Source organism: Oryctolagus cuniculus, chromosome 17, assembly GCF_964237555.1.
Source record: "Oryctolagus cuniculus chromosome 17, mOryCun1.1, whole genome shotgun sequence".
Classification (NCBI taxonomy): domain Eukaryota; kingdom Metazoa; phylum Chordata; class Mammalia; order Lagomorpha; family Leporidae; genus Oryctolagus; species Oryctolagus cuniculus.
In genome coordinates, this window is record NC_091448.1 from 62,001,139 (window position 1) to 62,027,815 (window position 26,677).

At 45.4% G+C, this 26,677-nt stretch overlaps 1 long non-coding RNA gene across 11 annotated transcripts in view; it reads right to left on the minus strand.

The window, feature by feature from the left end:
- The window catches only part of LOC108175821 (uncharacterized), a 265,995-nt gene extending 243,300 nt beyond the window's left edge, over positions 1-22,695 (minus strand). For 2 of the 11 annotated variants that reach the window (XR_011383728.1, XR_011383727.1), the window contains exons 1-2: positions 22,518-22,693; positions 4,057-4,088 (exon numbers count right to left, since the gene is read on the minus strand). This is a non-coding gene — a long non-coding RNA (uncharacterized lncRNA). Of the gene's footprint in view, positions 1-4,056; positions 4,089-22,517 lie in introns of all 11 variants that reach the window. The other 9 variants (XR_011383726.1, XR_011383723.1, XR_011383724.1 and 6 more) reach the window with 8 other exon arrangements.
- Between the last annotated feature and the right edge of the window lie 3,982 nt (positions 22,696-26,677).

Genomic DNA, 26,677 nt, shown 5'->3' on the forward strand with positions numbered 1-26,677 from the left:
ATTTGAAAGGCAGAGTCAGAGAGAGAGAGAGACAGAGAGAGAGAGAGAGAGATCCTCCATCTACTGGTGGTTCACTCTCCAAATGGCCATAACAGCTGGGATTGGGTCAGGCCAAAGGCAGAAGCCAGGAGCTTCATCTGGATCTCCCACGTGGGTGCAGGGGCCCAGGCACTTGGGCCATCTTCCACTGCTTTTCCAAGTGTATTAGCAAGGTGCTGGGTAGGAGGTGAAGCAACCGGTCATAAACTGGTGGCCATATGGGATACCGCCATTGCAGGTGGCAGGATAACCTGCTGTGCCACAACACTGACCCCCACAGCTGCATCTTAGCCCTGCCCCCCCACACAAACACATACACATGGCATCACTTGTTAGCAAAAGACAAGATTAATATCATAAAAGCTCTTCAAGCCTCTGATACCCTACAAGCATGCACAGGTGATCTCTCCCCAAACCGTCCAGGCACCGGTTGGCAGGATTCATGGATGGCATGGTGTGCACCTGTGACTTCAGAAACATAGGCATGGCATGCAGAGGAGGCGCTGGGCTGGCCTCCTGATGCACTTGTGCATGGTGCAGATAGCTCAGAGGCAGCAAGTCTAAAAGGGATAACAGTGGGTGGAACAGGAGCTACAGCCTCAGACACAGTGAGCAGGAGGCCAGAGAAGTAACTTCCTGGAAACACCTGGAAACCACTCCTGTTAAGCCTCTCATGTGCTTGGAGGGGCATTACGGACCTGTGGCTGGTTTACTGGCTATTGGAATGGGACATGTGGGAGACAACAAACCCCTACACCAGAGGCTGAGGATAAAGCATGAAAAACCAGGTAGGAGCACAAGAATGGGTCTAATAAAGGACCTTCTGCTGGTGAGTGGGTTATCTCCCTTGTTGGAGGGCACAGGGATGTGAGCTGTCTATGCATCATCTAAGATCAGGAGATAGGGACAGAGTGAGCATCTAGATCAGCCATGAGTCCCTGGATCTCATGTCAACGAGATTTCCGGACGACTCCTGGTTCATTAATGGGAATTTGAGTGCTGCAAGGGATATGTAGCAAAAGTAACATTTTTGGGCACATTCCTCCCTTGATGTATTTAAGGAAATGTGTGAAAGTACTGAATGAATGTTTAAAGACACATATATAACTTTATAAATACCTCTATACTTTGAAAAATAATATTGTGGGGCTGCACTATGGTGTAGTGGGTAAAGTTGCTGCCTGTAGTGCCAGCATCCCATAAGGGTGCCAGTTCAAGTCCCAGCTGCTCCACTTTTTTAATATATTTATTTATTTGAAAGGCAGAGTTTCAGAGAGGCATAGGCATAGGTATAGGCATAGGCAGAGAGAGAGAAAGAGAGAGAGTGAGAGTGAGAGAAAGAGAGAGAGAGTGAGAGAGAGAGAGAATCTTCCATCTTGGGCCATCTTCCACTGTTTTCCCAGGCCATAGTAGGAAGCTGGATCAGAAGTGAAGCAGCCAGGTCTTGAACGGGCACCTATATGGGATGCAGGTACTACAAGAGGTGACTTTAACCACTATGCCACAGCATTAGCCCCTGCTCCACTTCTGATGTAGCTCCCTGTTAATGTGCCTGGGAAAGCAGCAGACAATGTCCCAAGTGTTTGGGCTCCTACACCCTCGTGGAAGACCTGGATGAAACTCCTGGCTCCTGGCTTCTATCTGGTCCAGCCCTGGCTGTTGCAGCCACCATGGGAGTGAAATGGTGGATGAAGATTTCTCTCTCTCTCTCTCTCTCTCTCTCTCTCTCTCTCTGTATCTCTCTCTCCTCTCTCTAGTGCTGCCTTCAATAAACAAATCTTTTTTTAAAAAAGAAAAAGAAAGTTGTTTTTTACTTGTAAAGCTGCATCCTTCCTTCTGGGATGCTTTCCTCTCAAAGGAAGGAGGAAGTCAGGACAACCTTTAATTTACAAATGTGCACACCACAAATACATAAAACATGTATCCTAGAAATAAATACAGATAGAAACCAATCTGTAACATCCACATACCTGACGTTCACAACACATTGGGCTTACAAAACTAATATACACAGCCCCAAAGAGCTCATACAGAATTGGACACACACACTCAAGCTCTTCACAGAGGGGCCACTGAGCCCTCCTCTTCTGTGCTGGAAAGCATGGGGGTCAGAAACACCCAGAGAGATCCTTGCTGATAGTTCCATTGACCATGGGATGACACCAATCACCATGGACGTGTCAGTGCATCAGCCCTGAAACCAGGGACCTCAACATCAGTGGATTGTTGGCCACTCTTTTCCAGAAAGAAAACTCACATTTTGAAAACTTGTGGCACTTAAAGACTCCCGGGTCAACAAGGGTAGGTGAAGCCTGGCCTCTCCCCCTAATCTGTGTTTCTGGGGAGGTTACCTTGTAGGTAGTAAACCTAGACACCAGGTCAGATGGCATGAGGCTGGAGGGATGGTCCTGTCACAGTGCAACCAAAATGGGGTTGTTTGGGGACTTCTCAGAGACCAGGAAATGGCACAGGCCTGAAGGCTACACACTCTGGGAAAGCCAGCTCTGGCCAAAGCAGCATGTCCTAGAGATACTGCCCAGGAGAACTGCAGGGCCAGCTCACTGACTCTCTTGGAAACACCTGGAGTCCACATGCTGTACGCCTCCCACACCTGAGGCGCTCAGGACCCATGGCTGGTTACCACCCTTTACTGACAACACCCCCATGTGAAAGATACCCCTCACCAGGTCACAGGCTGGATGTCTGGTCTGAAAGCCAAGGTGGATGCATAAGGAGACTGTCTATTTTAGGACCCACTAATCCTAGGCCAAGACACTTGGAAAAACTGTTGGATGTGTGTGCACATAGATGTTGCCCATGGACATAGCCAGAAGTCAGGAGCAAGGCCATGGGTCATCCCCAGTCCCCAGGCCATTAATCTTTCCAGAAGTCCCTTGCTTCTACATTGACAGGTGGAAACCCATATCGTATCCACAACAAAAGTTAAAACTCTTAGACAAATACGCATTACACACACATCTGTAAATGTGTGCATGTACTGAACAAACTGCGGAGGAAGTGTACATAACTGTGTATGTACTCCTATTGGTCTACAGAACAGACAGTGGTTCCTTTAACTGTGGAGCTATATGGGATAATCTGACACTGCAGAAGGGAGGAATGTACTATGGCCATTATTTCTAGAGCTGTATATACTCAAAAATACATGCAAACATATGTTTCCAAAGTAAGTAACAGAGAAATAAATCCATGAGTATTATATCCATGATTCTATAACAAGACAATGTACATATACAAATAACTACACACACAACACTGGGGAGCACACACAATCTGACACACTTAGATACACGTATAGTCTATATAATCTAATTGTCCAGGCATTGGGCCCTCCACGTCTCACTGGCAAGCTTGGGGTATAACACACCTGGAGGCCCTTCACTGCCCATTCCAGGGCCCCTTAGTGCACACCAATCACCAGGGCCTTTCCACCAAAACAGCCATGACAACAGGGATCTGAATCTTAGTGGAAAGATGGCCACTCTTTCCCTCAAAAGAAAAACACATCCTTTGAATCAGCCACGAGTCTGAGCAACTCAGATGCCAACAGAACTGAAGCTAGCCCTCTCTGTGGAGAATTTCCTCACACAGAGAGCTATGTTCTGAGGCTGACTTGGAGGTAGTCCATGAAGACCTGAGTTCTGGTGACATAAGGCTGGTGGCACAGGTCTGCCACGTGAGAGTGCCCTGAGGATAACGTGGGACTTCTGAGGGTCTTCTTGGATGTTTATGCCCCCACACTCTTGTACAGGAAGGGAGATGGTCAGCCAAGGGCTCCTATGACCTCAACCCAGGCAGGGTTGCACATTTCTGGCCCATGATTGGCAGGTTCTGTTCTGTATGGTATTCATAACTAAAATAGTGCTCTTGTAGAAATCCTGGCCTGTATACACTTATGAAAATGTACATAGACATTGAACAGACCCCTAAAGATACATGCTTAACTGTCTGACTACTTGTACCACTCCATAAACATATAGAAAATGGTTCGTTTACCTGCATTCTTGCATCCAGGATGCTTCAACTCCCTAGGAGAAAAGAATACATTAACAACATTATTTCTACAAACACAAATACATACAAACATGTACATCACAGGAATAAGTAAAGCATAAAAACACCTGATCCCACATGTATGAGAGTATAACAAGAAAGTGTACATATACAAATAAGTTAGATACACAGCAAAGCACACACAACCACACACATACACACATTTACTTCCTTTGTCTAAAGGCCATTTGGGCCTCCCCTCCAGTATTGGCAATATTGAGTGCGTACACACCCAGGAAATCCCTTCACTGCCATGTCCATGGGTCCATGGCAACACCAATCACCAGGGACATGTCACTGAACTACCTATGGCAACAGGTAGCTCATTAGGGAGCTGAACGCTCTTTCCAAAGATGTTCACTAGAAGGAAAACCCATCTTTTGGTTAAGTCAGAGCTTAGACTCTCAGCTGCCTGACCTCTAACCTAAGAACATTCCCTCACACTGTGCTCTCAGTTCACCACGCAGACAGTACACATACATGGCATCAGGCTGGATGGACAACCCTACCAGGAATGGACTTCAAGGAGGATGTTTGGGGACTTACAGAAGCCAGGCCCAGACCCTGAACACTATGCCCTATTACAGAGCTGGCTCTACCTATAACTCCCTTGTCCTAGAGGCCAATGTAGCTACCTAGAGGACGGGCTCACTGACTCATTGAGAAACAACTAGAAACCATGTGTCTTAGGCCTCCCACATTGAAAACCCAGGACTCTCAGCACCAGTGTGATCCTGGCATTCCTGATTGGAGAAGGGCTTTCAGGAATAAAACAAAGCCTAGAGGACAAAAGGGAAATGACAAGTGACCCTGACCACTTGAAGTTTAAACATAACACAGAAGCAGCGTGAAAACAGCCAACGCTATGGGGATCATCTGTGCGAATGCACATACGCAAAGGATGCTGCCTGCCCATTAAGTGGTGCCCTAGAAACATGTGTAATTTCTGGGTTTCTTTAAAGAAATGTTTAAAAGATACTGGTTTCACCTGAACATAACCCTACCGTTCAACCCAGCCATCCCACTCCTTGGACTTTACCCAAAGGAATTTAAATTGGCAAACAAAAAAGTGGTCTGCACCCTAATGTTTATTGCAGCTCAATTCACAATAGCTAAGACCTGGAACCAACCTAAATGCCCATCAACGGTAGACTGGATAAAGAAATTATGGGATATGTACTCTTTAGAATACTATACCACAGTAAAAAAACAGTGAAATCCAGTTTGTTTGTTTTTTTGTTTTTTTGTTTTTTTTTTGTGGTGACCTTTCACTGGCTCCAAAACCTGGGGCCAGACTCTGCCCTCAACCTTGCTTTCCTCTCGGGGATGTGAGCTGCTTTGAGATCCTGGAATTCTGCCAACAACAAAACTCAACCCCGGACTTCCTTCACCTCTGAACACTCTGCAATCTCCATCCACACACCAGCCCTCCAAATTTCTGAGGCAATGAAGAACCAAAGTGACTCCATTTTAAAACAATAAAAAAGCAGCCTCCATTTCCCATAGCAGACCTATGTCCTTGTAAAAGCAGGCGTTCAGGCATTCCGGAGATATCAAAGCTTACCAGGGACAGCTAGTTCGGTAGACCAAGGACAGCACAGTAGAGATTGCTAAACAAAGTAACTCCCTGTACCCAGAGCTTCCATGCTGTATGTAACTCTTTTTTCCTGCTGATGTAGCCCCTTTTTCCTTTAAAAACTCTCCCAAACAAAGACCGGGGCCTCACTCCTTCCTCCGCTGTGCCAGTAGGTTGGATGGGGTCCCTGTCACGGCTTGTACTCCCGAATAAACCTTGCTTTTGCAGTTCGGTGTAATCGACTCTCTGGGGGTCTCTGTGGGGATCTAACGATCTGGGCACAACATATTTTTTGGTGCCCAACAGTAAGACGTGGCAGGTGGAGGATCCTCTTATTTAGACTCTATGGGTTATGGTTCTATGCAACTTTGCCCCAAAGTCCTGGTACCAGGCACCACATCTCCTACGGCCTCATGCCTCCATACTCTGTGTCCAGGCAATAGCATGTGTGGGTGACAACTCAACCCCATTTCCCTTCTATGGGTTATGTCCAGGGCTCCAATGGGTGCATGGGTAATGACCCACCCTCTGTTCCCATATCCTCCCGTCAGATGGCTGTGATCTCAGGGATCCCCAATATCTGCCAGTCTGACTCTACAGGTCACCAGGAGAGCTTCTCCCTGTGTTCTAGTTAATCCTCCTCTCGGTGGTCTCCTACCTTGACAATCAGTTCAAGATCTCTATCTGTGAACATTTGGAAAAGTGGAAGATTTCCTATGTCCAAGCTTTCTCCTATCTCAGTCTAAACCTCCTCTGGCTCAAGTTCTCTGAACTCCCAAAGCTCGCTAAAAAGCCAAAACCCCTTTCTTTTACATTTGCTGCTCTGGCTCTTGCAGTCTCAATTGTACCTCCCCCTCCTGTCCAGGAATTCCCACCTATCACAGAACTAGCCCTTGTCCAAAGTCTACTCCCCCTGCCTAATCTATTATCCTCCCTAACACCCTACTCCCAGAAAAGCAAAGGCAAGTTTGGGAGTGGGCTTGTCTCCATGCCATCACCCTCCAGCTCTCATTCTCCAACGGGGCTTCACCCCTCCCACTCCTGTTCCAATTTTACCATAAGAATAGCAAGGCAGTGGTGATTCCAACCTCCTGAGTTCTCCTGTCACCAATCCCACCCTTTTGATAGCTCTTTTGTTTTATCTTGAACAAGTCAGACAGGATGATCAGGTCTTTTGATGGGTTTTTAATTTCAAGCTGACCTCGCCAGGTCTCCTCAATTCCTACAACTCTATTTCCTGGTCCCAGGAGTGAGCATTTCCTAGATGTATCTCTCCTCTCCCAACCCACATGAAATAAAGATCAACACTACTGGCCCTGCAAACCAGCCAGCTCACCAGGTTAATTACTATTTCCAGACATATCTCCTTTTCCCTAACTGCCCCTTGCTCTGTCACCTATCAGATTTCCTCCTTAGGAATCTCTGGAGGGGTGTCCATCTACTCTCATAGATATTCTGCCCCATTAAGCCTAACACAATGAACAGTCTCCAGTGGACTTCTTGTCCCTGGCACATCGGCCCCAGCCCACAGTCACCTTGGGACCTGTCTGGCATCTGCCTGAACTTTTGTTTCAGAGGCAGTCCTGAGTGGCTGACTGTTGACCAGGGCATCACTGGCCTAAGGTCTTTCTTGGGTAAAAAGAAAAGTAGACTCAAATCCAATTGGAATCTAAAAAAATGTCTTTGGTAAATAACAATCTCATGTATTAGAATTTGGTTCAACTCTAACTGGACATTGGGTTTACAAGAATTTCTCTTTGAATCTAGCAAGATCACTGCCTTTTAAAAAAAGTTGCTTTGTAACTTGCCCATCTTGTTTTGCAATTTGGTTTAACAAGGTTCCAATGAAATAGCAATGGGTAATCAGTACTCAATATAGACCCTTAGGTGGATTTTGCAGTCTCTGGTTTAATGTAACTGATTTATAGCTAGAGTTTTATAAAAGGAATAGAATTCCATGTGAATGTAATTTTGACCATAATTCAGATAGAGGAATGGTATAATATTAGCATTTTCAGTCATTCAAGTGTAATTACTAAATATAAATTGGGTAAAGCAAATGAGATAAATATGTCTAAAGGTAAACTTTGGTACTCTTAGCAACTTATGTTCTATGGGAAAAACTACTTGAGTTTGCTAACATGTTTTCATAAATTGTCTATGAAAATAGTTCAACACTGCTTGAAAGTAACTAAGGTTAAAATACAATGTGTTGGCCAGTGCTACAGCTCACTAGGCTAATCCTCTGCCTGCGGCACCAGCATCCCATATGGGTGCCAGATTCTAGTCCCAGCTGCTCCTCTTCCAGTCTAGCTCTCTACTGTGGCCCGGGAAGGCAGTGGATGATGGCCCAAGTCCTTGGGCCCTGCACCCGCATGGGAGACCAGGAGGAAGCACCAATGGCCATAGCAGCCATTTGAGGGGTAAACCAAAGGAAGGAAGACCGAAATTTCTCTGTGTCTCTCTCTCTCACTGTCTAACTCTGCCTGTCAAAAAAAATACAATGTGTTATCTTATTTAGAAAAGGTTGTCTTAATTTGGAGATTTCTAAAGGGTTATTTCAAAATGGAAATCAGCAGGTGGAAAGCAAAAGCTATTATTTGACATGGAACTAGAATCTGATCTTCTGTTAAAGCAAGGAGGTTTTTATATTTTGAAATTGTCTTAAAAATCTGTTTAGAACCTGCAGCATCTCCTTTTAATAGTTTTGTTTAACTGGTGACTCTCAGTTTTCAAGCCAGCTCCAGTAAGCTATTCTCTCTTCCCTAGTTCTGACTCTATTAAAACTCTTCCAAGTTATGGGATATGACCCCATGCACTGGCTCTTAAGTTTAACGTTTTATTTCTGATTTTTGGAATGACCAAAGAGACACAGATTTTGTGTTCTGTTGAAGTAATGTATTGTGCTCTCTTAATATCTCTGTTAGGCTCTAATTGTTTTACAACTGAGTTTTTTATTAAGAGTTTTGATTTGTTTAAATATATGTTTATTCTAAAACATCTGAGTAGGCCGGCACCGTGGCTCACTAGGCTAATCCTCCGCCTTGCGGCGCCGGCACACAGGGTTCTAGTCCCAGTGGGGGCGCCGGATTCTGTCCCGGTTGCCCCTCTTCCAGGCCAGCTCTCTGCTGTGGCCCGGGAGTGCAGTGGAGGATGGCCCAAGTACTTGGGCCCTGCATCCCATGGGAGACCAGGAGAAGCACCTGGCTCCTGCCATCGGATCAGTGCGGTGCGCCGGCCACAGCGCGCCAGCCACGGCGGCCATTGGAGGGTGAACCAACGGCAAAAGGAAGACCTTTCTCTCTGTCTCTCTCTCACTGTCCACTCTGCCTGTCAAAAAAAAAAAAAAAATCTGAGTAATCACCTTGTAACAATGATCAAATCTGGTCTATATTATGTCATGATTTAAGGGACCCTATTTGAACCAGATATTTTAAGCCTTCTTGGCATCCTTGACTGGTATTCAAAAAATAAAAAAATCTGGACTTTGATATTTCCAGTTGGGCCCCTGGAAATATCAAAGGATATCTGTCTCTCATCTTGTAGAGACACCAACTAATCAGGCTATTTGGATTATATTACAGGTACTGTCAAGATGTGAAGTGGTGCTAAATTTTAAGCTATGATAATATAAAATACTACAGATACAAATGTCCAAAGTTAAAAAGTCTAATGATCTTGTATTACCAGGCCTAAAAAAGGATAAATGCTTTTTAAAATCCTACCATAGACTTCTAATTTAGACTATCAAAGATTAAAGATGGGATTTGAGCACCCCTTTGACTTGCATCCTCTTAAAAGCTTCCTGTGACCTGCTTTTAAAAAAAACAAACAAACAAACAAAAAAAAAAAAAAACAGGAGGAAACGAAAGCTAGGCAGCAGAAGCAATGCAAAGATAGGCGGCAGGCCAATTAAGGCTGCTCTACACAGTGATCTGCCCAGTCACTGCGCTGGTTTATATGGAAAGCCAGGGCTTCAGCAGAAGTAGCTTATGAAAAGCCCTGGCAGCTCTGCCAGCAAACAGTCGGGTCACCGGAAATGGATCTGCCCTGGAGTCAAAGGACGCCCAGATCAGAGCTGCAGACCTTGTTGGCTCTAAGCTGAAGAGCCCTTCACTCGACCCAGCTTCCAAACTAACCACTGCTGCTGAGGGGACGGCCAAGTAGGGTCAGTAACATTGCAGAAAGAACTGCAAATTTCCTGTTAGAGATGCCACCTGCTTTTCCCTGGCCAGCTCTCCTCTCAGGCCAGCTATATAAGGGAAGTCAACAGGGTGCCTTCCCCAAGGAGGTTCACACCTCCCTTGGGATGTACCCCATGTGAAGAGACAGATAGGTCTGGGCCTCATAAATGGCAAGGCCTTAAAGCCCACCTGACTATTATCAGGCCCCTTCTGTCAGTTTCTTTTTGCCTCTCAATCAAAAAACGTGTTCATGGTTTAGACAGCAGCTTTCTTGGGACCTCTAATAATGACTTTGTCCTTTATTTTAGACCCTGTCTAGCCTACTTAGGGACTCATTCCTTTGTAATAATAGCCTCTACTCTTACATCAATGGCTCCACTCCAACCGTATGCATTGATGGTCCTCTCTCCCACTTAACGTTGTATGATTGTTCAGAATTTTTCTTTTTTTTAAAGATTTATTTTATTTATTTGAAATACAGAGTTACAGAGAGATGTAGAGACAGAGAGAGAGGTCTTCCATCTGCTGGTTCATGCCCCAGATGGCCTCAACGGCCGGAGCTGTACCAATCCGGAGCCAAGAGCCAGGAACTTCTTCCGGGTCTCCCATGCTGTGCAGGGGCCCAAGGACTTGGGCCATCTTCTACTGCTTTCTCAGGCCACAGCAGAGAGCCGGATCAGAAGAGGAGAAGCCGGGACTAGAACCGGCGCCCATATGGGATGTCGGCACTTCAGGCCAGGGCTTTAACCTGCTGCACCATAGCACCAGCCACCAGACAAGGCCCTCTACCCACAAGAGATGAGCGACCTTTCTCCCAATCTTGGTTGGGATCAGCTCGCAGCCTCTCTGTCCTCAGTAGTGGTCTCAGGAGCAGCTTTCGGCCACAATGTTATCTCAACCAACCTACTGCAAACAACTCCAACAGTTTTACAACTGTTGTTTGCAGTTACAAGAGGAGGTCACTAGGCCCATCAAGACCTCAGTTGATGCCATCTGAGGTCTCCAAAGCCATATTGCCTCACTAACCGATGTGGTACTATGGAATAGATGGACCTTAACTGTGTTGTTATTATATTAATCAATAAGGTCAGGCAAAACTACATCCATCAAACAGTCTTACAGAGTCCAGAGACTCCCCTCTCATTTCCTCTCCTCTATGAAATCCTCTCATTACTTAGTTAATGCCACTCTTATGACCACTGGCTGCTATCCTCACCCTGTCTTTTATACTACAGTGTCTGTTTACAGGAGGTGATAATGGAATGAACCAAAGCCTTCACCAGTCAGGTGGTAAACCCAATGCTGCTACAGGGATATACTTGGCTCCCCACCCAGGAGATAGCAGCTTGAGGCATCACCCCATGCCAGCAGAGAGTAACTTGTTGTACCATGTCAACAGAAAGTAGCTCTAAAGACAGATCATCATCCCTCCAACCCTCCTGGACTTTGGGGGCTGATGTGATCCCATACAACACTTGCTTTATAAAAAAAAAAAGTGGGGGGGGGGGATTTTAGTAAAATGGTGCAAATCTACTCCCTGGACACCATCCTCAGCTCTAGCCCCCGCCACCACTGCTAGAAGCCAGATGACAAAATGGCCCAACCACAGGTGTCAGCTCCACCCCTACTCCAATGGGATTCGCTGCTATTTCCCAGCCCCCTGCAAAGGTTTAATAGGACAGGCTTCCTGCACACGTGCTCTCTCTCTTGATCTCTCTCTCGACTTCTTTCTCTCGCTTACTCTCTTGCCCTCTCCCCTCTGCCTGTCAGGTTTCCCCACCTGACAATAAACCTTTTCCCTTAAAAAAAATATAAGAAAATCCGAGAGGTGGGGATTTCAGACATTCAGTGAGAGAAGGCACCTTAAATAAATTCCTATACGTCTGTACACACAATACTATGGATCTGCAGTTCAACTTGCCTGTGAGTGAGGAAATCACGAGTGACTAAATAGTAAATGCAAAAAGCAAGTTATATAACTTCCCTGGTTGAAAAATGGTATGCACATTTATTTTTTAAAAAATCACATGTGGGGGCCAGCGCTGTGGTACACAGTGAGTTAAAGCCCTGGCCTGCAGTGCCGTTATCCCATATGGGCACTGGTTTGAGCCCCAGATATTCCACTTCTGATCCAGCTCCCTGCTAATGTGCCTGGGAAATCAGTGGAAGATGGCCCAAGTCCTGGGGCCCCTGCACCCACATGGGAGACCCGGGAGAAGCTCCTGGCTCCTGGCTTCAGATCGGCTCAGCTCCAACCACTGAGGTCATCAGGGGAGTGAACCAGCGGATGGAAGACCTCTCTCTCTCTCTCTCTCTCTCTCCCTCTCTCTCTCTCTAACTCCTTCAAATAAATAAAATAAATCTTTTTAAAAAATCATATGTGGAGAAAGACACTAAAGTAACTGAAGCAATTTCAAAAAATTGGAATTAAGTGCCTTCCATGTCAACACTTTTCTATTAACTAATAAAACCCATGTAGTATTGTCAGAAGGAGAGACACATTGGTCAATGCAGAACAGACACTCAACCAAGTACGACCACACATTTCCACCTATAATCTGCACACATAATCACAAGCCCATACTGAGAATGGCATATCTCCAAAGTCACAAAGGATGTGCAAGCCCACCACAATCCAAGACCCACTTTCAAAAGAACTTGGACATGTGGTAAAACCCATCTTATTCCACTAGAAAGCATATGAAAATATAAACACTAAATGCTATCTAAGTCAAATCTTCACACTTGACTCAATTACACCCACACTGTCCACATTTACAATGCCCAGAGTCCCAGATACAACATTTTCTCAAGTAGATAATCTGCTTTGTATTATTACTCCCTTCATTTTCATTACTGCTGTTTTTTCTATAGAAGCTGGAGTGGGAACAGGATAGACAGTTTAGCCACCTGCAGCCAATAATCTAGCACACGCAGGAGCTTTAGTAGATTTACTATCTTTGCACTTTACCTGGCAGGTGTCTCATCAATTTTTGGAGCCACCAATTTCATCATTATAGTTAATATTAAATCACTTACTATATCCCAACCATTTGTAGGATCACTATTATTTACAAATATAATCCTCCTGGGACCAGCATTGTGGTACAGCAGCTTAAAGCCCCAGCCTGCAGCACCAGCATCCCATATGGGCACCGGTTCAAGTCTCAGCTGCTCCACTTCCAATCCAGCTCTTTGCTAGAGCCTGAAGGCAGTGGAAGATGGCCCAGGTCTTGGAACTGTGCACCTGCACTGGAGACCTGGAAGAAGCTCCTGGCTCCTGGCTTCCGATCAGCACAGCTCCGGCCACTGCAGCCATCTGGGGAGTGAACCAGTGGATAGGGGTCTCTCTCTCTCTCTCTCTCTCTCTCTCTCTCAAATAAATAAATAAAACTTTAAAAAAGAAAGAATCCTCCTATTATCTCTTCCAGTACTAGAAGCAAGAATTACAATACTATTAACAGACTGAAACCTATACACCACTTCTTTTACCAAACAGGAGGAAGATCCCAGTTTTATACCAAAATCTATTCTTTGATTCTTTGATCATCCCAGAGGACCTGCAGTATTCTACCAGACTTTGGAATAATTCCACACATTGTAACCTAATATTCTGAGAAAAAAGGAAGCAATGGGGCATGGAGGAATAGTTTGAGCTATAATATCCACTGGTTTTTAGAGTTCATTATCTGAGCTCACCATGTTATTTGTGGTAGGAATGTACAGTGACACATGAGCATATTTCATATTAGCTTCATGATTATTGCTTTTCCCACATAAGTATTGCTATTTTAGCAGTAAAATGTTTCATTTACTAGAACCCTCATATGGAGGTAATATCAAATGATCCCACCCATACTGTGAGCCTTGGGTTTTATCTTTCTATTTATTGTTAGATGCCCAAGGCATTGCTCTAGCCAACTCATTCCTAGACACCGTTCTTCATGATGCATACTGTGCCACACCACATTTCCACTGTGTCTTGTCTGTAGATCTGCATTCACAATCGCAGGAGGATTCACATACTGACTTTTACTACTTTAAGGATATACACTTGAGTCTACCTGAGTTACAATTTACTTAATTATATTTGTAGCATAAATCAATATTTTTCTTGCATAATTGGGCATACCATGACAATACTCCAACTTTCCTGATGAAATTTCAACAAGAAATACTACATCATCAACGGGGTCATTTCTTTCTTTTTTTTTTTTTTAACTATTGGGCAGAGTTAGAAAGTGAGAGAGAGAGACAGAGAGAAAGGTCTTCCTTCCATTGGTTCACCCCCCAAATGGCCGCTATAGCCAGCATGTTGTGCCAATCCGAAGCCAGAAGCCAGGTGCTTTTCCTGGCCTCCCACGCGGGTGCAGGTGCCCAAGCACTTGGGCCATCCTCCTCCCAGGCCACAGCAGAGAGCTGGACTGGAAGACAAGCAACAGGGACCAGAATCCGGTGCCCACATGGGATGCCGGCACCACAGGCGGAGGATTAACCAAGTGAGCCATGGCACCAGCCCCAGGGTCGTTTATTTCATTAAGAGCTATTATAGTAATAATTTGTGTTATTTGAGAAGTTTTTGCCCCAGAACAAGAAGTCTCAGTAATTTAACTGTCAGAAACCTCAAATGACTACACAGTGCTCACGAGCACATCACACACTTGAAGAGCCAGCTTATGTAAAATCCTAAATTAACAACAGAAGGAATCCTGCAGGCGTTGTGGCACAGTAGGCTAAGCCTCTGCCTGCTACACTGGCATCCCATATGGGTGTCAGTTCATGTCCTGGCTGCTCTTCTTTTGATCCAGCTCTCTGCTTCTGGTTTGGGAAAGCTGTAGAAGATGGCCCAAATGCTTCAGCCCTGCACCCTCATGGGAGACCCCAAGAAAGCTCCTGGCTCCTGGCTTCTGGCCAGCCCAGCTCCAGTTGTTGCAGCCATTTGGGGACTGAACCAACGGATGGAAGGCATTTCTCTGTCTCTGCCTCTGTCTATAACTCTGCCTCTCAAATAAATAAATAAAATCTTTAGAAAAAATAATTTAAAAAACAACAAAGGAAGGAATCGAACACCTTACAACCCTTCCTTGATAAAAATATAAGTAAAAATATTACATAACTTTGTTAAGGTTAATTTATAGATTGAAATCTTTCAGATCCTTATGGCATATCCACTTCAACTAGCATTCCAAGATGCTACATCATCCATTACAGAAGAACTACACCCTCATGACTCCACCCTACTAATCTTTTTTTTTGCAGGCAGAGTGGACAGTGAGAGAGAGAGACAGAGAGAATGGTCTTCCTTTGCCGTTGGTTCACCCTCCAATGGCCGCCACGGCCGGCGCACTGCGGCCAGCGCACCGCGCTGATCCAATGGCAGGAGCCAGGTGCTTATCCTGGTCTCCCATGGGGTGCAGGGCCCAAGCACTTGGGCCATCCTCCACTGCACTCCCTGGCCACAGCAGAGAGCTGGCCTGGAAGAGGGGCAACCGGGACAGAATCCAGCGCCCCGACCGGGATTAGAACCTGGTGTGCCAGCGCCGCGCCGGCCCACCCTACTAATCTTATTCTTAGCTAGCTCTTGAGTTCTTCACATTGTTTCACCTATGTTGACAACCAAAGATGCCCAAGAAGAAACAGTGTTGTCTTTTATTATTATTACTCAAATCTTAATTGCCCAGTCATAATTACAAATTCTATACATAGGATAGATGAAATTAACAGCTCTTAACCATAAAAGATACAGGACACCAACAATATTGAAGCTGTGAATATACAGATATGATGACTTAAACTCTGGCTCTTATATAATCCCATAGAAGATTTGAAACCAGGATACAGTGGATAACAGAGTCGTCATACCTATAGAAATGCCAATCCATACATTACTTTCATCTGAAGATGGCTTACACTCAGAAGTTGACACACCATTTGATCTAAAAACAAATCCCATCCCAAGGTGCTTGTGTGAAGCAACCTTCACATCTACTCCACTTGGTTTATATTATGACAATGCTCTGATGTGTGTGGGTCCAACCACATCTCCATGTCTTTGAACTAGCAACACTAAAACATTTTGAAAAATGACAAATATCTGTTATGTCATTACGAATCTAACTAGCATCTGTTTAATACTGAAAGCAAAAATATTTCTGTAATGAAATGCCACAATTAGACTCACCAATATAATTAATTAGCATGATCTCAATAAAATTAGCACTTTATTTCTCCAGCTAAAACTCACTAACTACACTTAACCCCCAAACCCACACCAAAATACACTGAATCACCAAGACGAAATGCCATGAGAAACAGAATGAAGGTGTGCTCACCTTTTTTCATTACCCCTACAATAGCAGGATTACGCACTGTAATTATCATCTCCCCTAATATTTTAATCCCATCTCCCAACTGCCTGGTCAACAATCAATTCATCTACCTTCAACAGTGATGGGTGCAACTCATTCTTAAACAAATAACCATTCACATCACTGAAAGAAGAACCTGGTCTCTAATACTAATCTCACTCGTTTTCTGTGATTCAACAAATCAGCTAGGACAGTTACCTTGTATGGCTCACACAGCCCAATTATCAGTTGTTAGGACTAGCTGTCACGCCTTGAGCAGAAGCAGTCATTACTGGCCTCTGCCATAAAACAAAAGCATCATTAGCCACTTCCTCCCTCAAGGTGCACCTGCCTCATTTATTCCTTTGATAGTAATTATTGAAACTATCAGCCTATTTATAGCTCTTCACATACTCATACATTTTATTGGCAGAGCCTCTTTAGTCTTGACATGCATCAGTTCTGCAACAGCTATAATCAGATTTATTCTAATTCTAGCTGTTCTTTAATTCACTGTAACCCAATCCAAGTGCCCATATTTCCACTCTCATGGTTAATGACCCACCAAACTCAGGCTATCATACAGTTAACCCCAGCCCCGACCATAAACAAAGGCATTGTCAGAGCTATTGCTTTAAGATTTTACTTATTTATTTATTTACTTACTTACTTACTTACTTATTTGAGAGGTAGAGTTACCAATGGAGAGAGGGAGGGACAGAGAGAAAGGTCTTCCCTCGGCTGGTTCACTCCTAAATGGCAATAGCCAGAACTCAGCCAATTCGAAACCAAGAGCTTCTTCTGGGTCTCCCACATGGGTGCAAGGGCCCAAGTGCTTAGACCATCTTCCACTGCTTTCCCAGGCCAGAAGCAAAGAGCTGGATTGGAAGTGGAGCAGCCAGGACATGAACTAGTACCCATATGTGATGCCAGCATTGCAGGTGGAGGCTTAGCCTGCTACACCACAAAACCCCTTGTCAGCTCTGTTTCTAACATACAGCTAATGATAGGTTTCCAGTTTAATTCTTTTACTCTATCATTCCTGGCCTAGGAACTAATACACTAACAATATACCAAGAACGATGATATAGTCTGAGAGCGTACAACTAGGGGCCAGGATCATGATATGAAATGATCTTTTTCATTCTATCAGGAGTTTTTTTCCTCTGCTGGATTCTTCTATCCATTCTATCCCTCATGGCTAGTCCTAAAGCAAAGGGGCTGCTACCTACCAACAGGCATCTGAGCCCTAAAGCTACTAGAATTGTGTCTAATAATCAGAATTATTAGTCTCGGGAGTATCAATTACCCAAGCTCACCATAATTTCATAGAAGAAACCAAAAATATCATACAAATTCCACTAATCAATCAAACTTGGAGCTGATTTTACAAGTCTACAAACTTCAGAATATTTCAATATATCCTTCACCATCTCTGAGGCTGTGGATAGTTCAACACTCTTCACAGCCACAGGATTGCACAGCCTATTTGTAATCATAAATCTTACTTTCTCACCTCATAACAATTAAAATTTCACTTGATATCAAACCATCATTTTGGCATTGAAACTGATGCCTGACATAATTTGTGGACATAGTCTAATTATTCTTATGCATCTCTTTAAAAAAAAAGATTTATGTATTTAATTGAAAGTCAGAGTTAGAGAGAGAGAGAGAGAGGTCTTCCATCCACTGGTTCACTCCCCAGTTGGCTGCAATGGCTAGAGCCAGAACCTTCTTCCAGGTCTCCCATGTGGGTGCATGGGCCTAACAACTTGTGCTGTCTTCCACTGCCTTCCCAGGCCACAGCAGAGAGGCTGAATCAGAACTGGAGCAGCCAGAACTTGAACCGGCGCCCATGTGGGAATCCGGCACTGCAGGCAGTGGCTTTACCCGCTATGCCACAGCTCCGGCCCTGACACATCTCCCTTCACTTATGAGGATCATATTCTTTTAATGTTAACTACTGCTACTGGCTTCCAATGTATTATCTTCAGTTTTAACCTGGAAAAGAATAATCAACCTTACTCTCTCCCTGGCAATCAATATATCTTTAGTGCTATTTCTTGGAACCACCGTAATCTGGTTGCTGTAATTAAATATCTACATAGAAAAATAAAGTCCATACAATATGTAGATTTGATCCTATAGCATCATCCCAACTACTACCCTCCATAAATTCTCTTTTAGCCATTACAGCCTTTGTATTCAGCTTAGATATTACCATCTTACTTCTCCTGTCATGAGTACCCAAATAAAAAACCCAACACTTACACTTACCATAGCACTAATTATAATTTCCATTTTAGCCCTATGTCTAGCCTATGAATGAATTCAAAAAGGACTAGAATGAGTATAATCATTGAAATAAATTATTTCAATCCATTAGGTTAAGGTATTCTATTATCACCAATATACCTTTAAATCTGTATAAATATTTTAGCATATATTGCATCCTTACTAGGAATATCATCAGTATACTGATATATGGTCAGTTCTGTGTTTTATAAGGCACAATATTATATGCATTCACTTTAGGAATCCTTGTAATCCTGAATGCTCATTTTATCATATCATGTATAATATTCATTGCCTACTAGTATTTGTAGCCTATGAAGCCACTGTGGGCCAAACACAGTTAATAGCATCCAACACTTACGGTCAGATAATGTACAAACTTAACCCTTCTCCTATGAATTATGTAACTTAAATTACACTTATTCCCATAACAATGTACTCAAAAACATCATACTCTGAATCAAAATAAACAGAGCTTATACACTACCTCATAATCCTATTTATTATAAATAAACCTATTATAAAATAAGCAGTCTCTCACCAGCTTCTTCTCTGACCCTCCTCTTGATACCACCTCACAGCTTCCCTTAATAATCCTAGTGAGTATCCCCTTTCTAAAGGACCACTTCCATGAAAGAAAGCTATATTTAAATATTAATCTATAGGCATTCTTAATTATGACATTCACAGGCACAGAAGTAATTTTGTTCTAGATACTTTTCATCAACAGTAATTTCAACCCAAGTAACTATTACCCAATGAGGAAACTACATAGCATTTAAATGGAAACCATGCATAATAACTTTGATAGTAAAAAGCAAAAATGTCTCTGTATGGTCTTCACCTGTGATTACCAGAAGCCCATGTAGAGGCCACTATTGCTAGATCAATATTCCTTGCAGTCACACTGTTAAAACTAGGAGGCTACAGCATAACATGAGTCCCTACAATCTGAAATCCCTTAAACAGAGCAGAGAGCCTTCTCACTTCCCAGAGGAGCCCTGTGAGGAAACCCATAACCAGCGCCATCTCGCTCTGTCAAACACATCTAGCATCACTAACCACTTTTTCATTAGTGAGCCACATTAACACTGGTGATTGTGAGAGTTTTTATTAAAACATCACGAAGATTTACAGGAGCTACAGCTCTAACACTGGCCCATGGCCTAACATCAGCAATATTATTTTGTCTTGCAAACTCTATTCACAGGCAAACTTCACTATTTGCCCAAGGACTACAAAACAGTTTGATCTATAGCAGCATGATGAACCCTGGCAAACCTAACTAACTCGGCCTTAGTGCCAATCATTAATTTCAGGTGGCTGTTCACAAAAAAGACATCATTCTCACGGTCCAAACCTACTACCATCCTAACAGAGTCTAACCTGTGAATTAACACTATACACTGCATCTGCTTACTAATCACAACACAACAAGGAAAACTTCCATATCATATCAATAACATCCCTCTTTCATTCACACGAGGAAATCACTCATATCCATCACCTTCTTCCCTATCACTCAGTTCTTTTTTTTTTTAACTTTTATTTAATGAATATAAATTTCCAAAGTACAGCTTATGGATTACAATGCCTTCCCCCCCCCATAATGTCCCTCCCACCCGCAACCCTCCCCTTTCCCACTCCCTCTCCCCTTCCATTCACATCAAGATTCATTTTCAATTCTCTTTATCTACAGAATATCAGTTTAGCATACATTTAGTAAAGATTTCAACAGTTTGCTCCCACACAGAAACATAAAGTGAAAAATAATAGATGATTTTTAAAATGATGATGAAATCAGATCAGACCTATTGTCATGTTTAATCCCAGTGAGAGTCAAGTTGGGAATTGATAATTTCTTTTTTTTTTTTTTTTACAGAAGATCAGTTTAGTATACATTAAGTAAAGATTTCAACAGTTTGCACCCACATAGAAACACAAAGTGAAAAATACTGTTTGAGTACTCGTTATAGCATTAAATCTCAATGTACAGCACATTAAGGACAGAGATCCTACATGAGGAGTAAGTGCACAGTGACTCCTGGTGTTGACTTTACAAATTGACACTCCTGTTTATGGCATCAGTAATCTCCCTATGTTCCAGTCATGAGTTTCCAAGGCTATGGAAGCCTTTTGAGTTCACCGGCTCTTATCTTGTTCAGACAAGGTCATAGTCAAAGTGGAGGTTCTCTCCTCCCTTCAGAGAAAGGTACCTCCTTCTTTGAAGACCTGTTCTGTCCACTGGGCTCTCACTCACAGAGATCTTTCATTTAGGTTTGTTTTTGTTTTTGTTTTTGTTTTTGTTTTTTGCCAGAGTGTCTTGGCTTTCCATGCCTGAAATACTCTAAGGGGCTTTTCAGCCAGATCCGAATGCCTTTAGGGCTGATTCTGAGGCCAGAGTGCTGTTTAGGACATGTGCCATTCTATGAGTCTGCTGTGTATCTCGCTTCCCATGTTGGATCACTCTCCCCTTTATTTATTCTATCGGTTAGTATTAGCAGGTACTAGACTTGTTTATGTGCTCCCTTTGACTCTTGGTCCTTTCATTATGATCAGTTGTGAACAGAAATTGATCACTTGGACTAGTGAGATGGCATTAGTACATGCCACCTTGATGGGATTGAATTGGAGTCCCCTGGTATGTTTCTAACTCTACCATTTGGGGCAAGTCAGCTTGAGCATGTCCCAAATTGTACATCTCTTCCCTCTCTTATTCCTACTCTTATGTTTAACAGGGATCACATTTCAGTTAAATTTCAACACTTAAGAATAACTGTATCACTCAGTTCTAAGATCATTTCATGAAACATGCATTGTAAAGAGACAACATTAGCTCATGAATGTAAAAACAGAAACTTCAGTCTCCTTATTCACTGAGAAAGTATGCAAAAACGGCTAACATGCTCAGACACACAGTAATATGGCTTTCTTAAGCTATAAAGGGTAGAAATAACCCATTGGTTTTAGGAACCAACAAACTATTGCAACTCCAAATAAGAGTAATCTATTTTCTCCCTCTATAACAATGTCACTACTTTCACTTCACCAGTTATAACAACTGTCCCATATTTATAAGGAGATTGGTGCTTTAAACCTCTAATGCGCCTTATTTATTTATTTAATTTTACTTGAGAAACAGAGCCACACTTCGCATCTGCCGGCTCACTACCCACGTGTGTGGAGCCAAAAATGCCATCAGGGTCTACCACGTGGACAGCAGCCGCTCAATGACACGATCCATCCTCATCTGCTGTTTCCCAAGCTACGCATTAGTGGGCAGAGTCGGAAGCCAGAGCCGGGTCGCAAACTCGGGTACTGCAATATGAGACATGGACCTCGGAACCAGCATCGGAACCTCTCGTCTAAACACCTGACCTGCACTGCGGGTAACCTACGAATGCACCTTGCGTGATGTACATTTAAAAACTCATGGTTTACACAGGGTTCCATACGAGCTGCGTCCTCAGGGGTCGCTTGGGGGTCCTGGAACGTGCCCTCCGCAGAGAGGGGAGGGCGGCTGGGATTTGTTACCCTGAAGTGAAAACGAGTCCGAAGTAGAGCCGTGAACCCCGGACACAACACCAGACACACCCGAAGGAGAGGATTCCCAGCACGGGGCGGGCATCGTGACCCCCACCCCACCCCGCCCAGCGGGGGTCCCCCACCATCCGCCCCGGAGGCGCCTCCTCCCGACCCCTCAGCGTCCACGCCCCGCGGGCACCGCCGGGACCCCGGGCCACCAGGGGCCGCGCCGCTCCCTCCTCAGAGGCCGAGGCCGCCGGGCGGCGTCTCCGCAGGAGCCCTGCCCGGCCGGGGCTGACCGAGAGGAGCCACGCGGACGCCGGGTCCTCGCTCTCCCTTCCCGGCTCCCGCTCCGGGACGGGTCAGGGCCGACGGCGCCGCTCCGGCCGCGGACACCGGGACTCGCCAGGCCTGAGGAGCCGGCGCCGCGCGGACGCGGGAAAGCTCTCGGCCCGGCCGAACCCGCGCCCTCACCTGGCGCACGGCCGCGGGCCCGCCCTTCCCGCCGGCGTCCGCCGCTGCCGTCCTGTCCAGGGATCCAGGGATCGGGGCTGGAGCCCCGCACGGCCGTTAGGTGACCGCGCAACCCCTGGCCGAAGGACAGAAAAGCCGGGCCTCGCGGAGAAAATGGCGAGGGGGAAGCTCAGCGGCCTATTTATAGCCTCGGTGTTAAGGCGGAGGGTCCCGGAGACTCATTCTGATTGGATGATGCGGAAGGGCGACAACCAATCAAAAAGCGAAGACAGGGCCGGCGGCGAGGTTTAGCAGGTTAGGCCGTCGCCTGCGATGCCAGCTTCCCTTACGGGAACCACTTGTGTCCCTGCAAGTGGGAGACCCAGATGAAGCTCCTGGCGCCTCGTCCAGCCCTAGGCCATGGCAGCCATTTGGGGAGTGAACCCGCGTATGGAAGCTCTCTCTCTCTTCCCCTCTCCCCCACCCCTCCTGCGCCTTCAAATAAAAAATAAATTTTAAAAACAATTGAAATTTTGAAAAGAATCTGCTCATGTGAGCATTTGGCCTAGTGGTTAAAATGACGTCTGGAGGCCGCCGCTGTAGCAAAGTGGGTAAAGCTGCTGCTTGCGGTGCCTGCATCCCATATAGGCGCTGGTTCAGGTCCCGGCTGCTCCACTTCCGATCCTGCTCTCTGCTACGGCCTGGGAAAGCAGCAGAAGATGGCTCAAGTGCTTGGGCCCCTGCACCCACGTAGGAGACCCAGAAGAAGCTCCTGGCTCCTGGTTTCAGATTGGTGACGCTCCGGTCATTGTGGTCATCTGAGGCGTGAACCAGCGAATGGAAAGATATCCACTGCCTGCTTCTGCCTCCCTGTAACTGCCTTTCAAATAAATAAATAAATAAATCTTAAAAAAAAATGTTAGTGAACTACATTCAAAGATAAGGGAGCAATTGGTATTTTAAAAAAAAATGACACCTGCATCCCACATTGCAGTGCGTGGGTTCAGGTCCTGCCTCTGGCTCTTGTTCTAGATTCATGCCGGTGCAGGGAGGCATCAGACGATGGCTGAAAGAATTGTGTTCCTATCATTCATGAAGGAGACCTGGATTGGGTTCCTAGCTCTTGGTATCAGCCCAGCCAGGCCCCAGCTGTTGTGGGTATTTGTGGAGTGAACCAGTATATGACTGCTATCTCTCTCGCTCTCTCGCTCTCTCTCTCACTCTCTCTGCCTCTCAACTAAATATATATATAATAAATTCTTTAATTAAAAAATTTCTTGAAATTCAAGTTGCTGGGTCAGTGATACAGCAGATCGGGGTCAAGGCTGAGATGTTCATTTGGGAACAGACTCTAAAGAGGGAGAACTGGAGCATGTCTGGCCCAGGAACCCAGAGAAGCCAGTTCGGGCAGGAGGGCGTGGTCAGACAGGAAGGAGGTGGTGGAGGTGAGGCGGCTGACTGACCTAGGAGACTGTGGGGTGTGCCCACACAGAGGCCGCTGGCACCCGACGCAAGGTCAGAGGTGATGGGGACTCCCCTGGCGGGGCTGGTGGGTGGAGTGGAGGAGGTGCTGAGAACCGACCACCAATCAGAAGCAGCGCTGGGAAGGAGCATGCAGAGTGGAGGGTGCACCTGGGGGTGAGTGGGTTTCTCTTCCTTGTCAGCCACCCAGATATCGGTGCAGGGGACCACAGGGGGCCATGGGGGCTTTCAAGCAATGCAAAGCAGCTCACTTGTACCTCTGCCCCTCCGCTACCCCTCACTAGAGGGAAGCAGGCACAGGTGTCAGCCTCAAGGGCTCTGGGGTTGCTCTGAGGGGTGGGGTTGTAGTAAGGTGTAGGATACTGGAGACCAGGACTGACCCGGTGTGAGGGGGCACTGATGACACAGGGGAGGAAGGGCAGGCAGCTAAGCTCCCATCTGCTGGATCAATCCTCAGATGCCTGCAAGAGCAAGTACTGAGCTGTGCTGAAGCTGCGTCGCCCGTGTGGATGCCAGGAACCCAATGACTTGAGTCAACACTGCTGCCTCCCAGAGCCTGTATCAGCAGGAATCTGGAGTCAGGAGCTGGAGCTGGGTATGGAACCCAAGCAGTACAACATGGGAGCAGGCATTTTAACCAGGGTGGGGTTCTTTTTTTTTTTTTTTTTTTGAAAGATTTATTTATGGGGCTGGTGCTGTGGGACAGTGGGTTAACTCCCTGCTCTGAAGCGCTGGCATCCCATATGGGCGCCGGTTCGAGACCTGGCTGCTCCACTTCTGATCCAGCTCTCTGCTATGGCCTGGGAAAGCAGTAGAAGATGGCCCAAGTCCTTGGGACTTTGCACCCACGTGGGATACCTGGAAGAAGCTCTTGGCTCCTGGCTTCAGATTGGCGCAGCTCTGGCCATTGCAGCCAATTAGGGAGTGAACTATCAGATGGAAGACCTCTCTCTCTCTTTCTCTCTCTCTCTCTCTCTCCCCCTCTGTCTCTGCCTCTCCTCTCTCTATGTAACTATGACTTTCATATAAATAAATAAATCTTTAAAAAAAAAAACAATCTCACTAGATTGTCTAAATTTTTTTTTGACAGGCAGAGTGGACAGTGAGAGAGAGAGACAGAGAGAAAGGTTTTCCTTTGCCGTTGGTTCACCCTCCAATGGCCGCCACGGCCGGCGCACTGCGCTGATCCGAAGGCAGGAGCCAGGTGCTTCTCCTGGTCTCCTATGGGGTGCAGGGCCCAAGCACTTGGGCCATCCTCCACTGCACTCCCTGGCCACAGCAGAGAGCTGGCCTGGAAGAGGGGCAACCGGCAGAGAATCTGGTGCCCAGACCGGGACTAGAACCCAGTGTGCCGGCGCCGCAAGGCTGAGGATTAGCCTATTGAGCCGCGGCGCCAGTCTAAAATTTTTTTTAAAAAAGAAAGATTTATTTATTATTTATTTCAAAGTCAGAGTTACAGAGAGAGAGAGAGAGGTCTTCAATCCACTGGTTCACTCCCCAGTTGGCTGCAACAGCTGGAGCTGGGCCGATCCAAAGCCAGGAGCCAAGAGCTTCCTCCAGGTCTCCCACAAGGATGCAGGGGCCAAAGGCTTGGACCCATCTCCTGTTTTCCCAGGCCATAGCAGAGAGCAAGATAAGAAGTAGAGCAGCCAGGACTCGAACCAGCACCCATATGGGATGCTGGCACTGCAAGCAAATGCTTACCTGCTACACCACAGCGCTGGACCCTCCCAATTAAATTTATAACTTTACACTTCGGGAAAAAAATCCACAAAATAATTTCTATTTTTCTGTCTTGGGAAATTAAAACTCTGCCTTGATAATTTTGTTTTCTAGCAACTTCTTTTATTTGTCCAAGGGAACATTCTTTGGAAAGTGTTAAGCCAACTAAATGAATGTTGCCATTGAGGCTCAAGGCCAAAAAGGAATGAGTTTCTCCTAGTACCAACTATTTTTTAAAGATTTATTTTATTTATTTAAAAGGCAGAGTTAGAAAAAGAGAGAGAGAGAGAGAGAGAGAGAGAGAGAGAGATCTTCCATCTGTTGGTTCACTCCCAGGTAGCCACAGTGGCCGGAGCTGAGCTGATCTGAAGCCAGGAGCCAAGAAGTTTTTCCAGGTCTCCCATGTGGGTGCAGGGGCCCAAGGACTAGGGCCGTTCACCACTGCTTTTCCAGGCACATTAGCAGAGAGCTAGATCAAAAGTGGAGCAGCTGGGACTCAAACCGGCACCCATATGGCATGCCAACACTGCAGGATGCAGCTTTAACTGACTGTGCCACAGCACCGGCCCCTCTAGTATCAATTATATTAAAGACAATTGAAACGTAAAAGGAAAATAGAAAACGGTCGCCATCCACTACTGGCTGTCTTGGCTAGCATGGAACAAATTGTAGGAAAATACTGATACTTTCTAAACAGGTAACTTTTGTACTAACATATCCCTCAATTCCCCAAATTCTTACACGTTGCTTTTATGGAGTAAAAAAAAAAAATGAGTCTATCTAAATCTGAAAGTACTGGGGCCAGTGTTTGGCACAGTGGGTTAAGCTAATGCTTGCAAAAACTATACCCCATATTGGAGCACCGGCTCAAGTCCTGGCTGCTCTGCTTCCTATCCCGCTTCCTGCTAATGTGCCTGAGAATGCAGTAGAGAATGGCCAAAGCCCTTGGGCCCCTGCTACCCACGTGGGAGTGAACC